This window comes from Eubalaena glacialis, chromosome X, assembly GCF_028564815.1.
Source record: "Eubalaena glacialis isolate mEubGla1 chromosome X, mEubGla1.1.hap2.+ XY, whole genome shotgun sequence".
NCBI lineage: Eukaryota > Metazoa > Chordata > Mammalia > Artiodactyla > Balaenidae > Eubalaena > Eubalaena glacialis.
Window position 1 is genome coordinate 14,267,143 of NC_083736.1, and position 8,387 is coordinate 14,275,529.

The 8,387-nt window shown below is 43.1% G+C and overlaps 1 non-coding gene across 1 annotated transcript; it reads right to left on the reverse strand.

Annotated features, from left to right (window-relative positions):
• Positions 1-7,285: 7,285 nt before the first annotated feature.
• LOC133082811 (small nucleolar RNA SNORA11) lies at positions 7,286-7,415 on the reverse strand. The gene has a single exon (XR_009699028.1). It is a non-coding gene; the product is annotated as a small nucleolar RNA SNORA11 (small nucleolar RNA).
• Between the last annotated feature and the right edge of the window lie 972 nt (positions 7,416-8,387).

Here is an 8,387-nt window from a genome sequence, read left to right on the forward strand (position 1 = left end):
AGTTCTGTATCTGTGCTGTCCAGTGGATCGACCACTAGCCACATGTGGATATTGAACTCCTCAAATGTGGCTAATGTGACTAAGGAAATGAATTTTTAATTTTAGTTAATTTAATTATAAATTTAAATAGCTACATGTGACTAGTGGCTGCCATATTGGACCGCACAAGTCTAGAGGACTAGACTTTATAGGAATATGGTTTTTCTGAATGGCTTTATGATGTTGGCATTTAAACAACTTTGACTCTAACAGCAATAACTTAAGAGGTAAAGGACACTAACAGTGATGTTCCCGCCATTGGCCAGCTACTGTGCCAGGCACACTTATATACCCATCTCACTTGACCTTCACTAGGCACCTGAGAGATGGATATTAGTATGCCCATTTTATGAATGAAGAAGCAGACTCCAGAGAGAAGAAGTAACTGGCCCAAAGTCATCGAGATAGTCATCAAGCCAGATATACCCATTTAATATTTCTTGAGAACCTGCAATGAGCCAATAAATATATCAGCTAGGCACTATTATAGACCCTGGGAATCTATAATAGGAACCAATGCTTGATATGGGGGCCTTTTTAGTGAATGCTATCATTCCGTCCTGTGTAGTGTTGACTTAAAAAAATGCACAATGTGAGAGTTGCGAGTTAAGTTTTATTTGGGGCAAAATGAGGACTGTAGCCCGGGAGAGAGACAGCGTTTCAGATAACTCTGAGAAACTGCTCTGAGGAGGCGAGGGGGGAGCCAGGATATATAGGAGTTTTGCAACAAAGTGCAGGTAGTCGGGAACGTCAAAAAATTATTGTTAGTTAAAGAAAACCGGATATCTCAAGTTAAGGAATTTAGTGCTTTTTTATGTATGGGAAGATGCTAGAGTCTGGGCTCACTGAAATCCTTCCTTTGATATGCACCTCAGCTATCTGGGGCCAGTATCCTGTGTTTTCACATCCTGAGTTTCCTCAGGGCTCACCACGGGGAGTGGCTGCAGTCTGATGGCTGCTAGATGGCAGGTATTCTTCCCTTCCTGAGTTCCCTCAGGGCTCTCCAGCTCACCAAGGCGGTGGCTGCAATCCCTGAGGATTGTGACATCCTTTGTTTACAGATATGGCAGGAAGTATTCCATTTATAAATATTCCATTTATCAGTAGCATTTTCTGATTTATCTGAGGATGATTTGTACATTTTTGCACATCATGTTCCTAGAGTTGGAACACTAACCCTTAGTGCTATCTCTGATGTATGAAATTATCTCTGTGAGCTCTGATCTAGGCAGAGGGTAACTGGATTCCATTTCCAATTTTGTCACTAACTAGGCCTATGACCTTAAGCAGGTGGTTTGCCCTTCCAGAGCTAGAATGTCTTCGTTCCTTTTATTTATTTATTTATTTATTAAATTGAAGTATGGTTGATTTACAATGTTGTGTTAATTTCTGGTATACAGCAAAGTGGTTCAGTTATACACATATATATACATTCTTTTTTATATTCTTTTCCATTATGGTCTATCTCAGGATACTGAATATAGTTCCCTATGCTCTACAGTAGGACCTTGTTTAAATTTCCTCATTTCTTTTTTCTTTTTTTTTATAAATTTATTTATTTATATTTTTTATTTTTGGCTGTGTTGGGTCTTCGTTGCTGCACACGGGCTTTCTCTAGTTATGGCGAGCGGGGGCTACTCTTTGTTGCGGTGCCCCCGCATTGGGCTTCTCATTGAGGTGGCTTCTCATTGCAGTGGCTTCTCTTGTTGCGGAGCACAGGCTCTAGGCGTGTGGGCTTCAGTAGTTGTGGCACGCAGGCTCAGTAGTTGTGGCTCACGGGCTCTAGAGCACAGGCTCAGTAGTTGTGGTGCACGGGCTTAGTTGCTCTGTGACATGTGGGATCAGGGCTCGAACCCGTGTCCCCTGCATTGGCAGGCGGATTCTTAACCACTGCGCCACCGGGGAAGCCCTATTTCATTATTTTTTATGACTGAGTAGTATTCCATTGTATATATGTACCACATCTTCTTTATCCATTCACCCGTCGATGGACTTTTAGGTTGTTTCCATGTGCTGGCTATTGTGAATAGTTCTGCTATGAATATAGGGATGCATGTATCTTTTTGGATTATAGTTTTGTCTGGATGTTTGCCCAGGAGTGGTATTGCTGGATAATATGGTAATTCTATTTTTTCATTAGTTTTCTAGGGAACCTCCATACTGTTTTCCATAGTGGCTGTACCAACTTACATTCCCACCAGCAGTGTAGGAGGGTTCCCTTTTCTCCACACCCTCTCCAGCATTTGTTATTTGCAGAGTTTTTAATGATGGCCATTCTGACCAGCATGAGGTGGTACCTCATTGTAGTTTTGATTTGCATTTCTCTAATAATTAGTGATGTTGAGCATCTTTTCACGCGCCTGTTGGCCATTTGTATTCTTTGTAGAAATGTCTATTTAGGTCTTCTTCCCATTTTTAGATTGGGTTGTTTGTTTTTTTTGTTGTTGTTGAGTAGTATGAGCTGTTTGCATATTTTGAAAATTAAGCCCTTGTCGGTTGCATTGTTTGCAAATATTTTCTCCCATTCTGTAGGTCGTCTTTTCATTTTTTTATGGTTTCCTTTGCTGTGCAAAAGCTTGTAAGTTTGACTAGGTTCCAGTTATTTATTTTTGTTTTTATTTCTATTGCCTTGGGAGACTGACCTAAGAAAACATTGGTATGATTTATGTCAGAGAATGTTTTGCCTATGATCTCTTCTAGGAGTTTTATGGTATCATGTCTTATGTTTAAGTCTTTAAGCCATTTTGAGTTTATTTTTGTGTATGGTAAGAGGATGTGTCCTAACTGCTTTGATGTACATGCAGCTGTAATACAAACTTAATAATACAACATTAGGTATAAAAGTGAATAATTCTTTGGAATGAGAAAAGAAATCATAACAAAGTACAATTGTTAAAGAGCTGATAAATGCCAGAAACATCACAAGATCTGAAAAAAAATTACATAATATGATCGGAAGAACTTTCCACAGACTTGCTTCTGGCTTTATACATTTTAAACCATGTTTCTTGTCCACAGCCCACATACTTCTGGTGCCAGGTGCCCTAAGACATGATCATATTGCCATATGCCCTCTGGCAGCAGACCGTAGGCGTGTTCCTGGGAGGCAATCCTATTAGGGGTGGCTATCAATGACTCAGCCATTCATGGAAGTGATTGTAAACCATTGTACGTATACCTCTCTGAATCCTCGTGAAATGTGTCCACAACTCAGCTTCCCTTTAGCTGACACCCCCAAATGCCTGTGACCACCCCAGTGCCACTGAGCCCCAGGGGAAGTGTATCAGCCAAGGGTCATCAGAGAAGCAGAACTGCCGTGATTGACATAGAGTAAGGGACTCATAATAGGGTCTGATTATTATGTGGGCTGCTGCCCCTGTGTCTGCTGTTGAGCCCGAAGTCGCTGTAGGTCAGCAGGACCAGCTGCGTGGAAGAAGAAGGTCTAGCGGTGGAGTGTTACCTAGTGTCATCTAAGTGGGGATCAGATCAGTGACCTGAGTGCAAGCTGCCACACTGCCAGGCACCCTGAACTAACCTTCGGAGCTTCAAAAATCTGACTGCTGGTTCACATCTGCCTCCCGCAAAATGTCTCTAGTGGCCAGTGCTAACCTGGAACCACGTGGGGAAGGGAATGTGGTTGCAGCTTAGCTAAGTTGATGCGGGACAAAGCCACTACAGGAAGTATGAGGGAGGGGGCACTGAAGTGGAGAGAGCCGCTGTTTTGAACTAACTGAACCTTAAGCATTTTACTTTTGCAAATATCAACATATGGCCGTGTAAAAACGTTGTTAGGATCTTTCCTTAAGCTTTATTAGCTTCACAATAAACCCATCCTGTTAGAGTCAAGAGCATCAGTTCCAACTTACCTCTCAACCTTATTTGTGGTCCTTTCCCTCTTTGTCTCTCTCTGTTTCTCTGTCTCTGTCTCTCTCTCTCTCACACACACACACACAATTTGCTGAGCTCTTATGTACCAGGCATGTTCTAGGCACTGGGGATCCAAAAGTGAGCAAAACTGACAAAAATGCCTACCCTATCTATTCCAGTGGGGGTGGAATAGATAAAACAAAGAAACACGTTTGTAAGTACGTGGTCCTAAGTGCTGTGGAGAAAAGTGAAGCAGAGGAGGCAGGTAGGGAGTAGGGGTGAGCGGGCAGGAACTTTGGGTTTGCTCAGAGAAGGTCTCGCTGACCAGGTTGAGCAGAAATCTGCAGGAGGGGGGACTTCCCTGGTGGTCCAGCGGGTAAGACTCCGAGCTCCCAATGCAGGGGGCCTGGGTTCCATCCCTGGTCAGGGAACTAGATCCTGCATGCACGCCGCAACTAAGAGTTTGCATGCCGCAACTAAGACCCAGTGCAGCCAAAAATAAATAAATAACAAATAAATATTAAAAAAATAATAAAGTAAGCTCTATCCTTGGTCTTTAGAAAAAAGAAAGAAAGAAAATCTGCAGGAGGGGAGGGAGGGAGCCACATGGCGATCTGGGACACAATGTCCAGGCCTGGGAACTAGCACGGAGTCCCTGAGGCCAGAAAGGTGGAGGTGATGGCTTTGTTGTAGCAGAGCAGCTGAGCCGTGGTGGAGGCTGGGAGATGAGGTCAGAGAGATGAGTGGGGGCGGCTCCTGCTCCGCCTGGTGAGCAATTAGCCTGTCACTCCTAGAGAGGAGGATCCACATGACGGCCCTTGGAGTTTTGAAGGCACACCAGGTGTTTGTGTTAGGACAGACTCAGGGAGACCAGCCCGGGGTCCCGCACAGTAATCCTGACCCACACCCTCTGCTCCCAGCACCAGTGACGTTTTCTCAACATCCCCTTTCCCACTTGCTTTTTTTTTTTTTATTATTATTTATTTATTTTTGGCTGCGTTGGGTCTTCATTGCTGCCCGCGGGCTTTCTCTAGTTGCGGCGAGCAGGGGCTACTCTTCCTCGCGGTGCGTGGCCTTCTCATTGCGATGGCTTCTGCCGTTGCTGAGCACAGGCTCTAGGCACGCAGGCTTCAGCAGTTGTGGCTCGCGGGCTCTAGAGCACAGGCTCAGTAGTTGTGGTGCACGGGCTTAGTTGCTCCGCGGCATGTGGGATCTTCCCGGACCAGGGCTCCAACCAGTATCCCCTGCATTGGCAGGCGGGTTCTTAACCACTGCACCACCAGGGAAGTCCCTTCCCGCTTGCTTTGCTTTTGCTGTTTTTATCCCTATCCACCTGGATTCCTCTTCTCATTGAGACTAAGTTTGATGTCAGAATTTGATTTCAGTTTTATTTTTCAAATTTGATATCATAATTTTAAGTTTGCAGGATTGCCTCCTGAACCTCCCAAGAGATGACAGAGGATTTGCTTATGCAATTCAAAGGTGTTTTTTTAAAATACATTTATTTATTTATTTATTTTTGGCTGTGTTGGGTCTTTGTTGCTGTGTGCGGGCTTTCTCTAGTTGCAGCAAGCAGGGGCTACCCTTCGTTGCGGTGCGCAGGCTTCTCATTGCAGTGGCTTCTCTTGTTGCGGAGCACGGGCTATAGGCGCGTGGGCTTCAGTAGTTGTGGCACGCAGGCTCAGTAGTTGTGGCTCGGGGGCTCTAGAGCACAGGCTCAGTAGTTGTGGCACATGGGCTTAGCTGCTCCGCGGCATGTGGGATCTTCCCAGCCCAGGGCTCAAACCCGTGTCCCCTGCATTGGCAGGCGGATTCTTAACCACTGTGCCACCTGGGAAGTCCCTCAAAGGTGTTTTTGAAAAGCTACAGTCGGGGAATTCCCTGGTGGTCCAGTGGTTAGGACTCCGAGCTTTCACTGCAGAAAAGGGACAATTGGATCTCCCTATCAGGGGCTGGACCAGTGCTTTCATCCCCCTGAGAGCGAGTGTCTCCTTAACGTTTTGTGCCCTAAGTGCCTTGCTCACCTCATCTTAGTCCCAGCCCTGCACGTCCCCCAAAATGACATTACAAGGGGAAAATTAGTAACTTGACAGTGGAGGAAATGGGTAGACACCAAGTGATCAAGGTTAACCTCACCAGTGATGGAACAAGCTGACTTCATGAGCCTCCTTATGTGGTACCCTGAGGGGGACACAGGATCTCTTACTTGGTGTCCCCACCTAAAACCACAAAACTCAGAGAGTTCCCTGGTGGCTTAGTGGTTAGTATCTTGGACTTTCACTACCGTGGCCTGGGTTCAACCCCTGGTCGGGGAGCTGAGATCCCGCAAGCCTCGCAGCGTGGCCAAAAACAAAAACATGGAACTCAATTTAATCATGAGAAAACCGGACACAAACCCAGACTGGGGGATCTTCCATAACACAGGTGGCCTGTATTCTTCACAGCTGTCAATGTCAAGAAAAGCAAAGAAGGCCATGGAACTATTTCAGATGAAAGGAGACAGGAGAGACATGACAACTAAAGGCCATGTGTAATACTCTTGGATTGGGTCTTGGACCGGAAAAGAGTGCTAGAAAGGACATTTTTGAGACAGTGGGAAAAATGTGATTATGAACTGTAGATTGGATAATAGTATTATATGGACATTAAATTCCCCGATTCTTGTGATTGATCTGTGGTTTTGTAAGAGAATGTTTTCATTCTCTGGAAATACACTCTGAAGTATTTAGTGGGTAAAGGAACATGATAAATTTACTCTTATAAGCGTAAAAGCTATCCATCTATATCTATCTATATCTATCTATTATCTATCTATTCATCAAATGATAAAGCACATGTGGTAAAATGTTAACAATTGATGAAATGGCATGAAGGGGATATATGGCATTTCTTTGTACTGTTTTTGCAACTTTTAGGTAAGATTGAAATTATTTCACAATAAAAGCTTTTTTAATTTCATCTTAGGGTTCACTTTAATGAAGTGAATAGTGTTGCACATTCTATGGGTTTGGACAAAAGTATAATGACATATATCCATCACTATAATGTCATACAAAGTATTTTCACTGCTCATAAAAACTTCTGTACTCTGTGTATTCATCTCACCTCTCCCCCCAAACTCCTGGCAACCATTGATCTTTTTATTGTCTCCATAGTTTTGCTTTTCCAGAATGGCATATAGTTGGAATCTATTTTTCTTCTTTTCCTTGAAGAGAGAGGTTCAAAACCTTTATGTCTGTAAGACCACTCATGGCCCACACATGCGTGGACCGGACAGGCTCTAGGTGGCAAACTCCGCCACTAAATACTGTAGCTTTTCTTCCAAAATTGAGCCCTGTCCCACTGGTCCTGCCCAGCAGCCATGTGGAGGTACAGGGGGACGTGTTGGGTATTTGTTCATAGGAAGGCCACAAGTTTTGTGCCCCTTGTCACAATGAACCCAGATTCCTGTTGAGTGTGCTGTAAACAGAGGAGCCATTTCTTCAGGCCCCCTGCTCTGAGCACACCCCAGAAACTTTTTTAAAAAGGCAGCTACAGCCATATAAAGAATGAAATTTGCCCTTTGCAGCAACATGGATGTACATACAGATTATAATACTGAGTGAAGTAAGTCAAAATGAGAAAGACAATATTATATGATGTAACTTATATGTAGAATCTAAAAAATACTAATGAATCTATATACAAAACAGAAAACAGACCCATAGACATAAAAAACAAACTTATGGTTACCAAAGAGGAAAGGGGGAAGGGGAGGGATAAACTAGGAGTTTGGGATTAGCAGATACACACTACTATCTATAAAATAGATAAACAACAAGGTACTACTGTATAGCACAGGGAACTACATTCAGTATCCTGTAATAACCTATAATGGAAAATAATCTGAAAAAATATATATATATATAACTGAATCACTTTGCTGTATACCTGAAACTAACACAATGTTGTAAATCAGCTATACTTCAATTTTTAAAAAAGGCAGCTACAATTCTAGACTTCTAGATGGAGTCTAGAATGGAGATTGGGATCATTCTTTATAGCAGGCATCTCCTTTGCTTCCAAAATAAACATGAGTGTTATCAAATAGTCATCTTTCTGCAACAACAGGGGGGAGGATAAATCATTAACTTTTTCATGGCTTTGAACTTGCAGTTCCCATTTGCATCTTAAGTTCACTAGTTGTGTTAGAGTGGGCAATTAATAAGGTACAAATAGTTATGAGTTCAAATGGCTAACCTGTTTATCTTTAATTGCTTGAATGGACAGAAATGCACAAGGAAAAATGACGTGACGTAAGAATAGCATGTTATTAAAAAGTGAAGTGCCTCCATATACAGACATATATTTTATGGTTTTTTTTATAGCACTGCATAGAATTTGGCATAGGGCTTTGGATACAGAAGTCATTTGGCAATTCTCAACCTTGGCTGCACGGTGGAATCATCTGGGGAATTTTTTTTAAATGCTGATGCTTGGGT